The sequence below is a fragment of the Schistocerca cancellata genome, chromosome 3, assembly GCF_023864275.1.
Source record: "Schistocerca cancellata isolate TAMUIC-IGC-003103 chromosome 3, iqSchCanc2.1, whole genome shotgun sequence".
Lineage (NCBI taxonomy): Eukaryota > Metazoa > Arthropoda > Insecta > Orthoptera > Acrididae > Schistocerca > Schistocerca cancellata.
The window spans coordinates 465648404-465669897 of NC_064628.1; positions in this window are offsets into that span (position 1 = coordinate 465648404).

Consider the following 21494-nt stretch of genomic DNA (forward strand, 5'->3'; position numbering starts at 1 on the left):
CAGAGTGTATTCTGGTCAATGAAAGCTGTTTATAGATATGACTAAAGATAGTTCACCTAAAATATTAGAAGCATTTTAGCTCTCTGACAGTAAAAAAATGGAATGAGAGAGGAGGGATATCATTAATAAGTTGGTACTGTCTAAATTGTTTCCCATTTCTCCATAATACTTCGTTCCATCCGGTGTTCATTCGAAAGCCGTTCCATTTATGGCGTTATACCTCACGTACCCACTGCTTCCACTAACAAATGGTAGCTAACGAAGAAGGTGCCATACAGGAATTATCTTGGCATCATCTGACTCGATCCTAGATGCTGGTGTGAATAAAGTACTCAGTTAGAACACAGATTAATCGAAACCAATCACAGAGATGTAGATGAACAGGAACAGCAGCACCACAATCTCACCAATAGGAAGAGCCCAAATTCGACTACATAACAGAGATATATTTTGCATTCCAGATGTACACTGCAGCGCTGAAATCAGGAGGAAAGAGTACCAAGCTCACATGTAATCCAACATTAGTTATAGTGAAATTTACAGAAATGCTAACAATGAAACCTCTATAAGTTTGGACGAGTGAGAGAGAGAAACACTGGCAACGAGCATAAACAACTGAGCGTGATGTCGAGTTACCTAGCCTGTGGGCCGTAGCATCGCGCCGTGTTGTGCTGACGGCAGCTGGAAGTTGTCCACGAGGTCCCCTGTGACAGACCTGGGTGGTTCGTGTTGTCCACTCCGGAGCACCTACAAAAGTAAGTCTGAGCGACACTGCTGGGTCAAATTTGAAAACTCGGCCGCAGCAGGAGAACAAGACTCTCAGATTAGGCACTGATTATATATTTGAGTCATCAGTCTTCCGACTGGTGTTACACAGCCCGCCACTAATTCCTCTTCTGTGCCATCCTCTTTATCTTAGTACAGCATTTACACCGTACGTCCTCAATTATTTCTTGGATGCATTTCAATCTCGGTCTTGCTCTACACTTTTAACCCTTTACAGCTCCCTCTAGAACCAGGCAAGTTATTTCCTGGTATCTTAACCGATGTCCTATCACCCTGTCCCTTCTTCTTGTCAGTGTTTTCCACATGTGCCTTTATTCGCCGATTCTGTGGAGAGCCTCATCAGTCTTTATCTTACCAGTCACCCTATTTTTGAACATTCCTCTGTAGCACTACATCTCAAACGCTTCGATTCTCTTCTGATCCGGCTTTCCGACAGCCCATGCATCTTGAATACAAGTGGTGTGAAGAGGATTGTGCGATAGTTCTCGCTTTTATCTGCCGTTTCATTTTCGCTGTTGTGTGGATGAGATCTTTTCGAAAGTCCGATGGTATGTTGCCTGTCTCATAGATTCTATAACTTGAACAGGACTGCCACTCCACCAGTGATTTAGGTAATTCCGTTGACATGTTATCTATCCTTTCCGCCTTATTTAATCTCAGGTCTTCTAAAACTCTTTTGAATTCTGACTCTAAAAGTGTATTTCCCATCTCTTCGACGTAGACTTCAATTGCTTCGTCTAACATCTGACAATTCCTCCCCTTCATAGAGGCCTGCGATGTTCTATACTCACCTATCTGTTCTCTCCTATGCGTTAAACAGTGGAATTTCTATTGCACTCTTAATGTTGCAACCCTTGCTTTTAATTTCACCGAAATGTTTCTTGATTTTTCTACTTGCTGAGTCAGACCTTCGGACGATCATTTCTTTTTATCTTTCTTTATATATACATAAATACAGGGATATGTAAACAGGAACAATACGGAGCTGCGGTCGGCAACGCCTATATAAGAAAACAAGTGTTTGGCGCAGTTGTTACATCGGTTACTGATGCTAAGGCTGCAGGTTATCGAGATTTGAACGTGGTGATATAGTCGGCGCACGAGAGATGGGACACAGCATTTCCAAGGTAGCGATGAAGTGGGAATTTTCCCGTACAACCATTTCACGAGTGTACCGTGAATATTAGGAAGCCGGTAGAACATCAAATCGCTGCGGCCGGAAAAATATCCTGCAAGAACGGGACCAACGACGACTGAAGAGAATCTTTCAACGTGACAGAAGTACAACCCATCCGCAAACTGCTGCAGCTTTCATTGCTGGATCATCAACAAGTGTCAGCGTTCGAACCATTCAACGAAACATCATCGATATGGGCTTTCGGAGCCGAAGGTCCACTCGTGTACCATTGATGAATTGACGACACAAAGCCTTACGCCTCACCATCGATGTTGAACTGTTGAAGACTTGGAAACATGTTGCCTGGTCGAACGAGTCTCGCTTCAAAGTGTATCGAGCGGATGGACGCGTACGGGTATGGAGACAACCTTATGAATCCATGGACCCCGCATGTCAGCCAGGGACTGTTCAAGCTGGTGGAGGCTCTGTAATGGTGTGAGGCGTGGTGTGATATGGGACCCCTCATAGGTTTAGATACGACTCTAGCAGGTAACACGTACGTGACCATCCTGTCTGATCACCCGCATCCATTCATTTCCATTGTGCATTCCGATGGACTTACTCAATTCCAGCAGGACAATGCGACAACCCACGCATTGCTACAGAGTGGCTCTAGGAGCACTTCTGAGTTCAAACGCTACCACTGGTCCAAACTCCCCAGACATGAACATTATTGAGCGTGTCTGGGATGTCTTCCAACGTGCTATGCAGAAAAGATATCCACCCCATCGTATTCTTACGGATTTACGGACAGCCTGCAGAATTCATTGTGTCATTTCCCTCCAGCACTACTCCATACATTAGTCGAGTCCATGCCACATCGTGTTGCGGCAGTTCTGCGTGCTCGCGGGGCCCCACACGATATTGGATAGGTGTACCAGTTTCTTTGACTCTTCAGTCTACTTTTGTGTTCCTATCTTTACCTGAACTTTTTTGACTTTCTTCTTTCGTCGATCAGTCTTTCTTCTGTTACCCAAGTGTTCTTCTACGTCTGTTTGTCTGTTGTGCATCTGTGAGTACTATTTTCAGACGTACCTACTTCTCTCCCTGTCCGCCGCTCGTGGTCTCGCGGTAGCGTTCTCGCTTCCCGAGCATGGGGTCCCGGGTTCGATTCCCGGCGGGGTCAGGGATTTTCACCTGCCTCGAGATGACTGGGTGTTTGTGTTGTCCTCATCATTTCATCATCATCCAGGAAAGTGGCGAAATTGGACTGAGCAAAGATTGGGTAATTGTACGGGCGCTGATAACCACTACTTCTCTTCAAATGATCTACCTACGGTGGTATTCCTTATAGCAGAATATACATCTGTAGCAGAAACCAATTTATCTTTCTCCACTCTCATTCCTACAACTAAGCCCATATTTGCCAGTAATCGTTTCTTCTGCTCCTTTCCCTACAACCGCATTCCAATCTGATATGACTATTAGATTTTCACCTCCCTTTACGTACTGAATTACTCATTCAATTTTCTCGTGTACTTTGTCCGTACCTCCATTTTCAGCTTCCGACGTTCACATTTATCATTTACACATGAACTACCCTGTTCCCTGTCACTGAACTGTTCACATTAACTTGTTCTCTTCCCTATCTTCGTATTCACCATGATTGCTACTCCAGTAAATAACATTTTTTGCTGCTGTTGATATAATCCTATATTCGTGTGACCAGAAATTGTTATCTTGATTCCATTTAATTTCACTGGACCCACTGTATCTAGATTAAGCTTTTACATTTCTCTTTTCAGATTTTGTAGCTTCCCTCCCAAGAATGTTACCATTTCGTTGGTTGTTCCATCTTTTTCTCGTCGTCAGCTCCTCTTACGCAGTCCTCTTCCGGAAATCCGAATGGGAGACTAATCCAAAATCTTTTGCCAAAGGAGAGATCATCATGACACTTTTTCAACTACAGGCAACACGTCCTGTGGATACACATTATGTGTCTTTAATGCCTCCATTGCTTCCTGCATCCTCCTGTTGTTGATTATTGCTGACCCCAAGGACAAGAGGGTGCCCTGAACATCTATCCGCTCCTCCGCCCTTCATGGCAAAACGGTTGGCAGAACGATGGTGAATTCTTATGCTGATAATTTTTATTCAAAATTTAAGCAGTGCTTAAGTCTGAAGCCAGGACCCAATACATTTTGACTACTAATGAAAGACGCTACTCCAAGGTCATGGTTTCACAATTTTCTCTTGCCAACCTATACGGTCGTTCCTAAAAAAAGCGACGTATTCCAACAGCGAGTTTTGAAAGAACTTCCCAGATCAGTTAGGTTGGCATTATCTGGCTGGTCATAATAGCCAACAAAATTCCAGGAATATATACTTACACCCTCGTCGTTCTTCTTCAGAACAAAGACCTTTTATAGCGGTCACCGCGGTCTTCCTGACCACCAAAAATTACTTTTTTAAAACGCTTCGCCTCAAAACTAGCCTAGCTAGTTCCTCCTGCACAGACGGAATAATATTCAGTACTGTCCGTCTCTCTGGTCTAGAGGGACCCATAAAATTGGGAAACTGGGTTTTTACTTAATTTATGAACTAATTTCCCAATAAAATAAACATAGCGTAACGCATCCTTCAGTTTATTGTCTACTCAAAAAGCTTGGTTGGAGTGCGAGGTATTATGTGGGAACCCCTACACGTCAGTCCCAAATTTTATAAGCAGATTATACGTGTCATTACCTTCAATGACTAGGTTTTTGTGACGTGTAATGAGATTAGTACAGGCTCAAGCTCACACTTGAGAAACTGTTTAATTCTTTGGGAACGGCCAATTTCACGTGACCGAGAAGAGACGCTCTGCTGATGAACCCCCCTACCTAGGAAGCGCGATCCCAACCTACACAGTGCGATCAGTCAAACATTTGAAAATTGGCTTTATTACATTGCACACTTCAAAAAGCAATGAATGCCTATAACTACACTGTTCACCAGCTGCTAGAGCACGGATGTATTTACGCCATGCTTTTGGTTCTTTTGGGCCCAAGGCATGACAAGGCTCCTTAGCAGTTGATAATATATGAAAATAAATTGTTTAGATATCCTGCTTCATTTTCATCTCACTTCCACAGTTCCTTCTAACTACCATACCATAACAGCTCTGAAAAATATCTCCTTGTCTGTGAGCCTGCCTTTCCCAGGTAGTGGTTTTTCATCTTGTATTTTTATACCTTTCATATCTTTCCTCAGCTTGTGAAGACGGGTTCCTATTCTTTTCTGAACACGCCCAATACTTTCCAGTTTTTCCACACTGGCATCTCCATATGTCTTTGCTTCTATCACACTCTTGAAGGTTTTACTGTTTTCATTCCCTGTTTCATTTCTTACCCCAAGCATAACAACTGACCTTGAGAGAAGTTTACTGCACATGTAGCTTCCGTGTTCCCACTGGACCCTTCAAAACTTAAACTACATTCAGGACTTTCTTTACTAGGTTTATGTTTTCCTTTATCCTTTATAAATGCACACTGATGGTAGTACTTACTCAGTACCTCGACATCTAGCACTTTGCTCTTATCCGTGATTATCACAGTTACTTCACCATTCAGACCTGTGTGCTCTGTATGCTGCCACGTGCCGTCAACAACCACAGTAATATCTGTAGAATTATCATTAATTTCAATTGCTTCATTGACAGCGGCTTTGGCGGAGACACTAGACCAATCCGTGGTAGCTTCGTGTAATGTACCTGTATATTTGTGGAGTCTTGTCTGGCTAGTTGGGAGATTCATGACTGCACATAGCGTCTTACCAGCTAATTCATCTTTACCTACAGTACCCAATTCATACACAAACCTAATAATAGTTTTATACCCACTGCCAATCGTCCTACTGGTACGAAATGAATACTGAGCTTTACAGTTCCTGCATATCAGATATAGTTTACTAGCAAGTTCATATCCTGCAATGGTATCTCCGTAACAAAGCAAACCGTCACTAACATGGCATACTTGTTGTTGTTGTTATGGTCTTCAGTCCTGAGACTGGTTTGATGCAGCTCTCCATGCTACTCTATCCTGTGCAAGCTTCTTCATCTCTGAGTAACTACTGCAACCAACATCCTTCTGCATCTGCTTAGTGTGTTCATCTCTTGGTCTCCCTCTACGATTTTTACCCTCCACGTTTCCCTCCATCACTGAATTGGGTATCCCTTGATGCCGCAGAACGTGTCCGACTAACCGATCCAATCTTCGTGTCAAGTTGTACCACAAATTCTCTTCTCCCCGATTCTATTCAGTACCACCTCATTAGTTATCTGATCTACCCACCTAATCTTCACCATTCTTCTGTAGAACCACATTTCGAAAGCTTCTATTCTCTAATTGTCTAAACTATTTATCGTCCATGTTTCGCATCCATACATGGCTACACTCCATACAAATACTTTCATAAACGACTTCCTGACACTTAAATCTATACTCGATGTTAACAAATTTCGCTTCTTCAGAAACGCTTTTTTTGCCGTAGCTAGTCTATATTTTTCTTCGACAATCATGAGTTATTTAGCTCCACACAGAACTCATTAACTACTTTAAATGTCTCATTTCCTAATCTAATTCCCTTAGCATCACCTGATTTAATCAGACTACATTCCATTATCCTCGTTTTGCTTTTGTTGATGTTCATCCTATGTCCGCCTTTCAAGACACTGTCCATTCCGTTCAACTGCGCTTCCAGATCCTTTGATGTCTCTGACAGAATTACAATGTCATCGGCAAACCTCAAAGTTTTTATTTCTTCTCCATGGATTTTAATTTCTACTCCAAATTTTTCTTTTGTTTCCTTTACTGTTTGCTCAGTATACATATTGAGTAACATCGGGGATAGGCTACAACCCTGTCTCACTCCCTTCCAAACCGCTGCTTCCCTTTCATCCCCTCGATTCTTATAAGTGCCATCTGATTCTTGTACAAATTGTAAATAGCCTTTCGCTCCCTGTACTTGACCCCTGCCACCTTTAGAATTTGAAAGCGAGTATTCCAGTCAACCTTGTCAAAAGCTTTCTGTAAGTCTACAAATGCTAGAAACGTAGGTGTGCCTTTCCTTAACCTGTCTTCTAATGTAAGTCGTAGAGTCAGTATTGCCTCACGTGTTCCAACATTTCTATGGAATCCGAACTGATCTCCCCCAGGGTCGGCTTCTACCAGTTTTTCCATTCGTCTGTAAAGAATTCGTGTAAGTATTTTGCAGCCGTGGCTTATTAAACTGATAGTTCGATAATTTTCACATCTGTCAACTCCTGCTTTCCTTGTGATTTGTATTATTGTATTCTTCTTGAAGTATGAGGATATTTCGCCTGTCTCATACATCTTGTTCACCAGACGGTAGAGTTTTGCCGTAGCTGGCTCTCCCAAGGCTATCAGTAGTTCTAATGGAATGTTGTCTTTTAGGTCTGTGTTAAATTCTTCACGCAGTATCACATCTCTCATTTCATCTTCACTTACATCCTCTTCCATTTCCATAACATTGCCCTCAAGTACATCGCCCTTGTATAGACCCTCTATATACTCCTTCCACCTTTCTGCTCATCAAACTGAAAATGAAGGTATGGCAGACGACAATAATTCAGTATCTATGACAACAATGCCACTTGTCTGTTATTCATTATTATATTTAGTACTTATGAAAGATCTTGCACTTGAATCAGTTTTTGCCTTCCATCCCGATGTGCTGGTACTAATGTATTCACTGCTGGAAGTATCACTCGCAACCACCGAGGAAGCTGAAGCACATGTCGAATCTAACGTAGAAGATCCTGTAACACTTTGACTGATCAGAACCCTGTTATTTGCACTATTATCATCACTAACTTCATTTGCCTTCGGATTTCTTCCACTCCTCCTTTGCCTTTCTTGTATACTCTTCCAATTCGAGGCAAGTTGTCACAAAAACAAGCTTTGTGACGTAAACATGTACGAATAACACGTCGGAAACACTAAGAACAAATGAAAGTTGCGCGGAAATAGGGGAGCCCACTATGATTACTAAATACCTTCATAAATCAACAAATTAAGTAGCTGAAGTTCAAGATGTCAGAATGCAAAAGGGGGGAATGGGTTGGCAGCTTGTACTAAGCTTAAAGTAAATGAATATATAAAGCCTTTAATTGCTAGAATGCCGTTAGAAAACATAGTTATCTAGTAAACTACACTCCAAGGAACGTTTATGAGCAAAAAAATTTGTTGTATTTTCTCATGTGCGAGGGTGCAATCTCCGCTTATGGATTCTTCTCCATCAACATTTTCGTTCTTTCTTTTCAACTGTCCACATACAGCATTTGGCAAATCTTTTCTTCGGCTCCCTTGGAATTCTACTAGCTGTTAGCCTTTCCAAAGCCCCCCATTACCCATAGATATCCTTCTCCTTATTTCTTCTGTACAGCTGTTGTTCCACATAATTAATGTTACACTTTTGTTTTTCTTGTACTTATCATCATCTTACTTATCAAGCACTAATCAGTACTTGCGGAATCAGAAGAGGGGTCTACAGCCACCGTATTTTATAGTCTTTTATAGTCTTTATCCATTCTCCTCCAATTCCAAAGCGTCTTATGTCCTCTATGAGCTTGCCTATCAGTTATTCTCCAAGCATAATGAACAACTTCAGTCACAGTGAGCACCCTTGTTTTACAGCCTCTAACATTCTGCGTGGTGTCTGTTGTTCTACGTCGTGTCACCCTACCAATTTCGCGCAACGACGCTCTGAGCGTGTTTTTTAGGGAATTGACTAGTTTGAACCTGGGACCTGTTGCTGGTAAGGAGACGCCAGACCACACATGACATGTAGAGTTCAGAAGAGTTCAGTGAGACTAGCGATGATATAACCAAATACTTAATGATTTCAGCGTCAGCTCCACTGCACTCCCTGTAAAAGAATCTTAATACTAACTAAATTTAGTGGAAGAGGTTCAAGGCTTTCCTATTTTTAGTTAGCTGGTAAAATAACGTCGAAAAAGCGGTTAAGTTCACCATTGGAAATTTTATTCTACAAACAAAACATTGTTTATAAATTGCACTATTGATAAAAGGAAATGTTTTACTACAGGATGATAAAAACCAACTGCGTTCAACAAAAATGTGAACGAATATTCCCTGAATGGGTTTCCAAGTTCTACAATGGATCGAAGGATGACCTATGCCATATCACATCTATAATCTAGGTTTAAATTAAGTTTCACAAAAGAGAAAACTATCAAAATGGTCTACAGTGACCCTCAATTATCTTTAATTACTTATCTAACTTGTCGTAAATTACAATGGCTGATGTGGCTTCTCAATAATTATATAACAGAAAAATCATCGCGTTTCAGATTTTAACTTACGTAGCAAATGTGAATACCATGAGCTTCAATTGACGATCGACACTAGTATTACGTAAAAATGGGATGTAACAGATGAGACTTCTGTAGTTCTGAGTGAAGCCTTATGCGCTCAAAAATGCGGCATCGCGTGCGTTCATTACCTTGTCGGTGTTCGTCAGGGGGCGGCGGCCGGCGCAGCTCCATTCAGCTCGCCGTCTCGGAAGCAGCTCTTTTCTAACTTCTCCTTACTACAATTTACCAAAGTTGGTTTAAAAAAACTATCTGGCTGTGTTTTCATCTGACCAATCAGGGTCTCAATGTTAACCTTAAGCTCCGCCTACAAAAGTTCTGTCTATCCAATGAGAAAAGTTATACTTTTCGTGGTGGGGCAATGTTTTTAAAGTTTGCAACGTAACAGAGATGCGAAAAAGTCTCACACTAATACTTGCAGCTGGTGTGGCCCTTTTAGTGTTATTGTAAGATCTATACTGTTCTTCTGGAGAGCTCTATCTTTTAACATGGGCTGGGGGTGGTCCTGGTGGTTAGCTGGCGACGTGGGTGTCCGACCCTTATCGTAGGGCCTTCTAGCTTAACACGGTTCTGCTCTCGGCTTCTGTTCTCGTTTCTCCCCTCGGAACTGCGTGTCTCACGGTGGGAAGGTATGACATGCATTTAGGCATTCTTGTGTTAGTCTGTGGTATTCCATTTGCTCACTCATTACTCATATTACTTTGGTTAATTTAATGTCACGATTTATTCGGAGCTATGTAACATACTACTGGATTTGCTTATCATGTCAGGGTTTTCATGGAAGGTGTTGGATTTGCCTGACACCTTACAAGCCCTTACAATGCTCTTCTCTTGCGCCTCCTCATTCCCTACCTGGTTACTTTCTCCTATGCTAAAATTCTTCGAGAAATAAACTGAAGAGACAAAACTTTATGACCACTTGCTTAATATCTTGCAGGTCCACTTTTGGAATGCAATTCTGCGTGGCATGGATTCGATGAGCCCTTGGTAGATTTCCGGCGGTATATGGCACTAGATGTCAGCGCACAGTAGAAATTTGCATAAGGTATAGGCCGATGGTTTGTGGTCGCGGAACTGGCTTCCGATAGCGTCCTATATGTGCTTCATAGGCCTGAGAAAAGACGAATTTGGTGGCTAAGGCGGCAAATTTATTAACTACTACTCCCCTAAATCCACTGTAGCACGATAGTGATCTTGTGGCACGGACAGTTACCTTGCTGTGGGATACCACCATCGTCGGGGAAGACATCAAACGTAAAGTGTTCACAGTAATATTCACGCAGTCCACAGCTCTCACGATGCCTTCGATAACTAGCACAGGTCCCACAGGGGCCACGCAGCATAATGCTGTTCCCACTGACCTACCTCTGTGGCTCTTTATATGTGGCGAGCAGTCGTTTGCTTGAATGACAGCGTATCCGAACACGACCACCGAACTGGTGTAACGAGTAACGTGACTCATCCGACACGTGATACGTTTCATTTGCTTCAAGGTCCAATGTCAATCATATAGTGCCCACAACAAACGTAATTGGTGAAGTGGTGCGGTCACCATGGGAAAATTTAGAGATCGTCCACTGCTGAGTTGCATGTTGAACAATGTGCGGAGATGGTATGCTCTGAAACACTTGTGCCTCCACCTTCAGCGATCATGCTTGGGCGTCGAATATTAGTCGCATAGTGGGTGTTTCACTGTCCTTCAGCTACTTTACATAGATACTCACGACAGTAGCACGCGAGCACCTTTCTTCGTTTTCGAGATTCTCATTATCAGATGCCGAGGTGTAACAACCTATCGCTTGTCGAAGTCGCTTTCTTAGTCGATTTTCCAATTTGCGGGACTTATCGTCATTAGCATGATACCCCATTCGTCTCCGCTCCGTTTATATACTTTCCTTACCGCGTCACCTGACCACCAGGTGGCATTCACTTTCAAGGTTGCAAGATCCCCTCGCTTCTAAACTGACAATGTTATTACTCAGCTTACCAGCGTGTCCGTAGAAGGTGGTATATGTGACGTACAGTATAACTGGTCAGCATTTCCACCCGGAATTTACGAGTGTAAGTCGGACCTTCCTTGATCCGACTTGGTGGGTCGTGTCGTCGGATTTCCTCCTACCTGTGCGCGGTGCAGCTATCTTAAATCTCGTCCCGTGCAGATTCTTCGTTGGCGCATTGGATGTCTCTGTCTGTGGAAGCAAATTATCTGAAATTGCTGACGATCAAATTTAGGGTCTCTATTTACTCGAAATTAACATTCAGAATGCCGTAAATCACTTTTATTCCTATTAGATCAATAGTGAAACACTCATGTCACAAACTACTCATAACCGAGGGCATGGCTACCATCGAACAAGACAGGAAGAGCTCTTAGCGCCGACTGCCGTCATTGGCGCGCAGTCCGTATCTCTTACTAGTTTCGTCACAGTTCGTGCATTTCCGATCAAGTTCGTACTTACTAAGATATGCATTTGTTAATGAACGGGTGTGAATTTTAACGAGGCAAAATTATGTTAAATAGTTTTAAACATCCAGAGGCCCCTCCTAGTATTCATGTTGTCATAAATGACTTTAATTATTAAATATAAATAAACAAAATCGGTGACTTTGGCGCCAAGATGGCGGTACTTCCCGTCATGTATATTTCCCAGGCTGACGCTTGTTGCTACGGTCCAGCGCCGAGCCCTACCCCACTACGTGCGACATATGGTCGCTTCGTCACCTAGCTCTCCGACTCATGGCCGGCTACGGTTACAGCACTTCCTAACTACCGTGAATACATCAATAAGAGACAATAATTTATTAAAACTGGTAAAAATGTCTTCCTTAAGTAAGAGGCGCCTTACAAGGTGGACGGTTACCATTCTACCTATCCTCATGAATGTAAATCCTAATTGATGGGATCGGAAACCTGAAGCCTCAACATATTGGAAATCACTTGTGGGTGAGAACAATGATCCAGTGAAAGCATGGTAGTATTAGCTGTACCAGCCGTAATGTTGTCCTGTTAAAACCATCAGTACCGCTTCAGACCTACAAGTACCATGTTTACGAACTGCGCAGCATGTTTATGTAACGCTGTATTTAGTCAGCACAGAACAATGAAGTCACCATCAGCATTGTGTCACTGTGGAGGTTTAGGATCCCCCGAGCATGTGGTTTTCACAGGTGTTCTCAAAGCGGAAGCTACGTTTGGCGTCCTAATTCTTGATGATGCACGCCGTAGTAAAAGATGATTTCCAAATTGCAGCAAGAATACTTTCTTCACATCTCAAGTTCACAGACAAGATAGTTGTAAGAACAACTGATCACTTAACAAGAACAGACGCAATGTTCACTGGCGTTGTACCAGATCCGCGGGAAGCCTCATCCCGAGTGACTGCTGGATGGCGTCCGTTTGGGCCGCGCCGAGCGGAATAACGTAGAACTGTACAGAGGCGGTGCTGAGTAGAGCAGAGCATCCTAGCTAGTCTCAGCGGGTTCCGATTGATGAGTTACGAGAGTAGCTGGAAGGTGACGAACCGCGCGCATTAAGAGAGCGGGCAGCGCCACACCTCCAGGAAGACAGAGTTCAGCGCCCCCTGTCAACGCAGACTTAGCCAGCCGCCCATTGCTGGTCGGACCCAATTCAGACCTCGAGAGCACCAGTGCTGAGTAATAGGAAGACGATACTTAGCCTGCGTTCTACGAGTAGTAATAGGGAGTAAATGTAATTGTATGTGGCACGTACAAGAAGCCACTTTATAACGAGAAATTATTTTTCTTTCCTTTTTAGAAGTAAAGTGTTTTATCAATCTACAGCTGTTATGTACAGATCATTTTGGATTCCTGCCACTGGTCATTGCAGCTTCTCTCCTTCCTTGTCTGTGCCTGCGCTGACTCCCACAGTAGCCGATACAACATCTTGCACCACGGATTCCAGAACCTATGCTGCCTTCGCTCTTTGCTGCTCTGTCACAGCGCGCCACCAATATTTCTCTCTTTTTCTTTCAGATATATTCTATATATATGTTCTAAGCATGTAAGTCTTATAGTAGTTACGTAATCGTGTAACTAACAAGCAAGAATGTACACACACAATAACACTGTGTCGTCTGTTCTCAATAACAATGCATTCGTAATTTCTGTTTAAATAAGTTCTCTTGGTTCTTGACTGGATACTTCAAACATTGTTGTATATTAACAGATTCTAAGTCTGACAAAGCATACTAGTAATGGAAAGTGAAAAATTTTATGGCAAAGACTAAGTTAAAAAGCAGATTATCTTTTAATAAACGGTTTTACATGTGAAATGTGGTGCAATCCTTTACTCTTCCTAGTATGCAGAGTTTCAACTTCAACGCAATTATCATGTGGTATACGTCGGATTCTGTAAGGTCCATTGTAAACTAGAAAGAATTTGTGACTCAAGTGTTTCTTCTTATGTGACAATGCATGAGCTTTAATGAGAACTTTCTGACCAATATATAATTTCTTTCCATTTGCTTTACCGTGTAGTTTTCTCCTTTTGTCTGCTGCAAATTTTATATTTTTAAGAGCCAAATCAATTATGTCTTTGTGTCGAAGTTTACGTGTATTCGGGAAAGGTACAAGCTCTCTGATTCTGTTCGGTGGTTCTTCATTCTTTAGTACAAGAGTAGGTGGTAAAGCAGTGGAATCATGAGGCATTTCATTCAGCACATTTCGAAATAAGTGTAAATATCTGTCCCAATGCTGATGCTTTCTGTGACAATGAAGTCTGCAAAGCTTATTGATTTCTTTCATAATCCGTTCAGACGGGTTACAATGTGGTGAATACAATGAAATAAAAACAGGTTTGATTTTATGATTCCGAAGCATGCGTGACCAAACAGCAGATCTGAATTGCGGTCCGTTATCTGAAATGACTTTACTAACGTGTCCAACTTCACGTAAGAAATTTTTAACAAAGGCGTTGGATACAGACCGTCCAGTGGCTTTACGTAACGGAGTGAAAGAAACAAATTTGGAAGTGAGTTCAACAGCGACTAGAACGTACGAAAATCCATTAGATGTTCTGACAAGCGGTCCCAAAAGATCAACAGCAGCAAATTCTTTTCATTTAGAAGGAATGATAGGAAACAGCGGAGCACGATGGGAGATAGTAGATGGTTTCGCCTTTTGACAAAGTTTACAGATAGACAAGACTCTTCGAATTCTCTTTTCCATATTGTTAAAATAACAAGTCGTTCGAAGAATATGATAACATTTTCATGGGCCAAAATGTGCATAGCTGAAATGAATGTACCAAATGAGCTTATTAACAAAATCATCAGGAATGCAAAGTACCCATAGCTTGTCATCAACAGTGCAGCGTTCGAACAGTATGTTGTTTCTAACCAGATAATAATGCCGAATCTGTGTGTGTGTCTTTTCATGCCATTTACTTTTGATGTCTTTCCAAATCGGATCTTTATCTTGTTCATGAGTAATGTCCTTTAAAGATGTAGTGATGAAGTTTTCAAAGGCGACTTTCTGAATGTAAAGAATACTGAAATTTTTCTCGAGGTTACCTTCTGTGTTACCTGTGTTACTTTTCTCAAGCCCAGCCGGTGCGCGTGACAGTGCGTCCGCAACAATGTTCTCCTTGCCGGGAATGTAGACTATTGTGAAGTGGAATTCTTGCAGAAACAATGCCCAACATTTTAACATGTCATGATTTAATTTTGCAGACATAAGAAATTGTAATGCACGATGATCACTGTATACTTTTACGTGCTTACCAGAAAGAAAGAAACGGAACTTGTTAAATGCCCAAACAATAGCTAAAGCTTCTAATTCAGTAACGGATTAATTTTTTTCAGATTTTGGTAGCACTCGGCTAGCAAAAGCAATGGTTTTCTGAACGGTAGTGTCATTTTCTATGGCTTCTTGAAATAAATGGGCACCAAGACCGACTTTAGAAGAATCCGTGCTAAGGCAGAAATCTTGCGACAGATCTGGATGAGCTAGTATTGGCGCGTTAAGTAGCGATTCTTTCAAAGAATTGAATTCCAACTGTGCTTTTTCGTCCCAGTTCCAAATAGTATTTTTTCCAGTGAGAGAAAAAAGTTTTGGTGTAACTAGAATTTGCATATTCAGAAAACGACGGTAAAAATTTACGAGACCTAGAAAACTGCGGATTTGTTTTTTTGTGGATGGAACTGGAATGGCTCTGATTGCTTCTAACTTTTCAGGATCCGGCTGAATGCCTTCAGAAGAAATAATATGTCCCAAAGACCTCACCTTTGACCTACCGAATTCAGACTTTTCCAAGTTAACTGTAATTCCAGATTCTGCAAAAATACGTAACAAACTGTTGAGGATGCGATTATGTTGTTCCCATGAAGCTTCTGCTATTAGAATATCGTCCACGTATAAGGTGATGTGACGTTTTAAGAACTCAGGTAATATGGAATTTAGCCCGCGAATGAATGCTGCCGAAGAAATGTTCAAACCAAAAGGAAGTTTCCGAAACTGATAACAAACGCCGAAACAAAGGAAAGCTGTGTATTTTCTACATTCTGGATGAAGTTCGATATGATAAAAGCTGGATCTGAGATCAATGGAAGACAACACTTTTACACCATTAAAATTTTGAAGAAGTTCTTCCAACGTTTGCGGCCTGTCTGTTTCAGGAATAATGATAGTATTGATTTGTCTCGGGTCTAAGACAAGCCTGATCGATCCATTTTTCTTCTCAACAACATGTAATGGATTGTTGTATGAGCTTACTGCAGGCTCAATAATGCCCTCGTCAAGCATAGATTGTATTTCTGTTCTAACAAGGTCCCTATAATGTGCTGGAATTACGTATGGTCTAACACAAAATTTAGTATGCTCACGAACACGAAATTGGTATTGAAATCCCTTGATTGTTCCTGTTTTGTGAGTAAAAACTGTGGAATGTGCTTGTAAAATCTCAAAAAGGTCCTGCCTATCAGTGTCATTACAATTCTCAATTGTTTGAATTTTATTCTGAATTAACTCATTAATTTCAAATATGCCGTCGATATCATCCCTGTTGGTATGAAACTTCCTGGCAGATTAAAACTGTGAACCCGACTGAGACTCGAACTCGGGACCTTTGCCTTTCGCGGGCAAGTGCTCTACCAACTGAGCTACCGAAGCACGACTCACGACCGGTACTCACAGCTTTACTTCTGCCAGTACCTCGTCTCCTACCTTCCAAACTTTACAGAGCACTTGCCCGCGAAAGGCAAAGGTCCCGAGTTCGAGTCTCGGTCGGGCACACAGTTTTAATCTGCCAGGAAGTTTCATATCAGCGCACACTCCGCTGCAGAGTGAAAATCTCATTCTGGATCCCTGTTGGTACTTGCAGAGTGATTGTTAGTGTCTAGTTCTGTGGAAAATTCTGAACTGTTGTCTAACAGAAGGTAAAGCCGATTAACTTCCTCGTCATGGTTTGAGAGCCAATCTTCAAATTTCAAAGCTATTGACTTACCTTCCTTCTCTAAACTTATTTCAGCATCGTGAAAGTTTAAGATTGCTTTGTATTCATTCAAAAAGTCTACTCCCAATATAATTTCCGTCGACAATAATGGAACAATAAGAAAGTTCATAGAGAAACTGTGGCTTTGCAAAAGAATTCTAAATTGGTTTGTTGGCGTACATCTATACTTTTTCCAAAGATTGCACCTTGTAATTTAATCTTACGTAACGGAAGTGTGGGAGAATCGTTCGATTTGTTGCATTTGCTAAAAGCTGTTCCACTAATTACTGAAATGGGACTGCCAGAGTCAAGTACTGCCATAAATTTTACGTAATTTACAGTAATGTGAATCACAGGATATGCAATGTTGTTGTGTTTTACGTCGTGTTCCTGCAGTACGATGTCCCTAATGTCTTCCATTTTTACGTAATTACTAGCTACGGCAGCTGCGTCGTCAGTTTCATAAGTACGTTTTATGGCTGCCAGCGGTATGACTCATTGCCTATTGTGTCTTTGTTGGCACGTGTCGTTATTGGGATTTGGAGACCTAACTTCTACAAATTCACCTTGTCGAGAGGGCTCTGCTCTGTTTAAATCCCGCCAGTTCTGATGCAGTTCAGGTCTGTCGTTACGATCATACCATCTGTCGTCATGTCGGTAGATTCCATAGTTTCTTTCTTGTCGGTCACGTGGTGGGGAATTTCTCCCTGAGTCGTAACTGCGCGTTGGACCGTTGTGTCTAAAGTTATTCTGTCTCCCTTGATAATAATTATTTTGGTTCCCATATTGTCTGTTTCTCTGATTGTCTCTGTGATAGTCATTACCGCGGAGAGGTGATCTTTCCCTGTAATTATTACTACTCTGCCAACGGTTGTCATACGGGTGGTGTCTGTTTTGGTCACGATTTACGTTGTAAGAATAGCCTTGTCGTGTCCATTTATTATTTCTGTCATCGCGGAATTGTGACAGATGTGACCTGTAATTGTTGTACTCCTGTTTTCGCGTTCCGCGATTGTCAGTGTCAATTTCCATTTCTTGTAACAGTCCCTGAAAAGCTTCAATGTCGTCTTTACAACGTCCTGCTAAAATAATATGTCGTAAATGTTCAGGCAGTTTGATTAAGCAAATGCGGATGAGTTCTGAGGGGCTGTATGGGTTTGAAAGATACTGATTCTTATGCAACATGTCTTCAAAATATTTCATAAGACTGGACAATTCAGATTGTTCGAAACGTTTCATCATTATGATGCTATGTTTTACTCGGTCTTGTGTAGTTTGAGACCAATATGCAGAGAGGAAGGCATGATAAAAATCTCCTTCACTGTGACAATCGTGAATGACCGATCGCATTCTTACAGCTGGTTCATTCTCCAAGTAGCCACACATAAATTCTAACCTGTGCTCCAATGACCAGTTGGGAGGAAAACAATGAGAAAATTGATGAAGCCATGCTTGTGGATGAATGTCGTTGTCAGAATTCTTAAATGTTTTGAATTTACGTGTAGTAATGAACAGCTTATAGTCAAAATCATCATGTCGGCGAGTCGCATGTCGGTCATTGTTACGTCGTTTCGGCGGTTCCATCTCAAAATTCGGTGTACCTTGCCAATTCCTTTCATAATTTCCGAAGTGCCCTGTGTTATTATTTTGTGGCTGTTCCGTATTTCTATGTCCCTGTTCCCGTACTGGAGCGCGAGTGTCCTCTGAAATACGTAATTCTTGTATTACCTGTGTCAGCTGATCTTGTACTTCCCAGATTTCTCTTAGGTGTTGCGTATTAATTTGATTCAGATTTTGTTTCAGTTTCCTAATTTGTTCGCACTCTCCTGTGTCATTAAAGCCTACCGGTTTTGTGTCATTCAGGTTATCATCTACCTTCGTAGATAAATTATTTAGCTGATCCGAAAGTTCAACTACTTTCTCTGATAATGAACTAATTTCCTCCATGTGTCTTTCTGAACCAATTTTCAGAGTATCTACTGTGTCCTTTAAGTTTTCCTGAGTTTTTGCAAGTTGCGTAACCAAATCGGTAGATGCAACTGAGTCAATTTTAGCTTGCAAGGTCTCATGATTTTCATGAACAATAGTTTGCAGTTCTTTTATGGCTGCTTCGTGATTCTGTAATGCATTTTCATGCCGCGAAAAAATAGGTTGAAAATGCTCACAAATTTGTGTTTTTACGTCATTACAGACTTTTTGACACTTCGATTCAATGTTATGTAACTCAGTAGTTAAATCTTCACGTGTTTGTTCAAGCGTTGTGTCTAACTTTTGAAGATTTTGTTCCATTGCGTCTAACTGTTGCTGTGTTTGTCTCTGGTGTTGTTCCATTGTGTCTAACTTTTGAAGATTTTGTTCCATTGTGTCTAACTGTTGCTGTGTTTGTCTCTGGTGTTGTTCCATTGTGTCTAACTTTTGAAGCTTTTGTCCCATTTGTTGCATTAATTGTAATAACAATGCACTGGTGTCTGAAACATGTTCCTCAGTGCTTTTCGGCAGTGAATTTGCACCGGCAACATTCACATTTTGCCAAGCGGAAAATGTGTCTTGACTCATTTGAGAAAACGATGAGAACCCAAAACCTGAGTCTACAGTATTTGCAATATTGTGTTCTGTCATTCCTGATTCCTGAGGCGAGCTGTTGCCGACCGATCGATCGATAATGCTTCCCTGTTCACTACCTGTTTCACTGTCTACACCATTATTTGCGCCCGCTCCATTTCCCTATGCACAGTTACCAAATTACTACTTTGAATATTAGTTAATTCATTACATGGTGGCGCTAACACACTGCTTTCGTCTTCACTGTCATTTCTCAGTTTACTTTGGAGCCTAGTATTACGTTTTTCACACGCCATTATTGTCACAATATTTCACACGACAACACAGAAAAGCACAATTTGAAGAGCAAAAATAAGAGAACACATTAACATAGTACTGAAAATAATATCTAGTTAATTGCAGCTGCGAAATACTTGGTGCAAATCTACATGCGTGTCACAACTGATTTACTGTACAACAATGAAAGGCTGTAACTACAAAGGAGACTCTCTCTACAATTACGTGCTAGCAAGAAACAAAATCTACACTAATTACACAAACTACAAGAAAAAATCAGAAGATTCCAGTGAGGTATCCTCGGCTAAGGGTTGACATATGAAACGTCCCCTTTGAACAATTATACAAGACTGTGCTTAAACTGACGCACAATATTTTTAGCGCAACGCAATCTGACTATAAAAGATCCCTGCAAAAGAATGGCCCTGGGTAACATTAATCTATACCTTTCACAAATCACTTACCTCACAAAAATCTTCATTACTCGAACTACTGCAATACAGCGAGCGCCACTACTGCCAGCTAAATAAAAGATTCAAACTACGGAAGGCACTAACTACTGATAGGGATAGTTAGCAAATGAAAGATATTAATAGAGAACAAACAATGTATTTACCTTAATAGTCATAATATATATAGCAGTTCATGACAAATTTCAAAACTCCGCCATCTCTCTCCTCACATCCACCACTGCTGGCGGCTCACCTCCAACTGCGCAACGCTACGCGCTGTTCACATCCAGCTGCCCAACACTACAATGGCAGATAACAATGCAAACTAGCCACAGACTGCACACAGCACAGCCAGTGATTTTCATATAGAGCGCTACGTAACGTTGCCAATAAGAAAACATAAACAGCCTACTTACAAGTTTAATGAAAATATATTAGTAAATTTTGAAGAGTTTGTGTTTTCATCAGTAAAGAATTGTGATTAGTTTAAGATCAAAATATTAATAAAAGAGAGCAAGTGGTTTGTATTTTCCGTAATAAGATATTTATCAGCCTATGTCCTCCCCTCTTCTTGTACTATCGAACCAAAGAAGATATTCAACATTGACCTACCTCTACAATTTTTACCGCTCGCCCCTTCCTCTGTATTTCTCTTAAGTATTAAATTAAAAATTACTTGATGCCTGAGACGAAGTGTTATCATTCTGTTCCTTCTTTACTCAAGTTGTGCTGTAAAGAATTTTCTTCTTCAATCATATCCAGTACCCCTGCATTAGTCACTCGAATTACCCGTTTAATCTTTAGGATTCTTCTGCAGAATGACATTTGTAAAGATATTGATTCTAATCTGTACTGTTTATCGACCGTGTTTCATTTTCGTAATAGGCTCTACTCCAAACAAATACTCATACAGTTTGCATTATGCTACGTCTGCTGTGTGTCCGTACGTCCGTAACTAATCTTTTCCCCAAAGCATTCTAAGCTATCTCATTTCGATGCTATCGTTAAAGAATTGTGGATCGCAAAGCAAGGGAACAATTTTCACCTTTTTGTCGTGATAGTTTCTCTACTCATTTGCGTCTCTGTTATCTCAAAGCTTATCCCAAAGAAATCCACCGCCAGACGCTCCTCAAGTAAAGGTCGTATGTAGTATTCCGATCGTGCTGTGGACAATGTCAAGAATCTCATGGATAAATGAACAACGTAAGTAATCTAAGAAGAATCCATTCATGTGAAATGTAGCTACTCTAATTTTATCGAGCCAAATAGTTGCAATCTGATGTAGAGTTGTTTCCAATTTAAGTGCTGTCGTATGAACAAGCGTTTCTAGTTTCTCCACTCTGGCTACAGTTTTGCTGTTCATATGTGTTAACAACCACAGTACAATATCCCGCTACAAGAACGGCAACTTACTTTCTCAATTAGACAAAGAAGTTTCCAAATATCAGCAGACGTGGA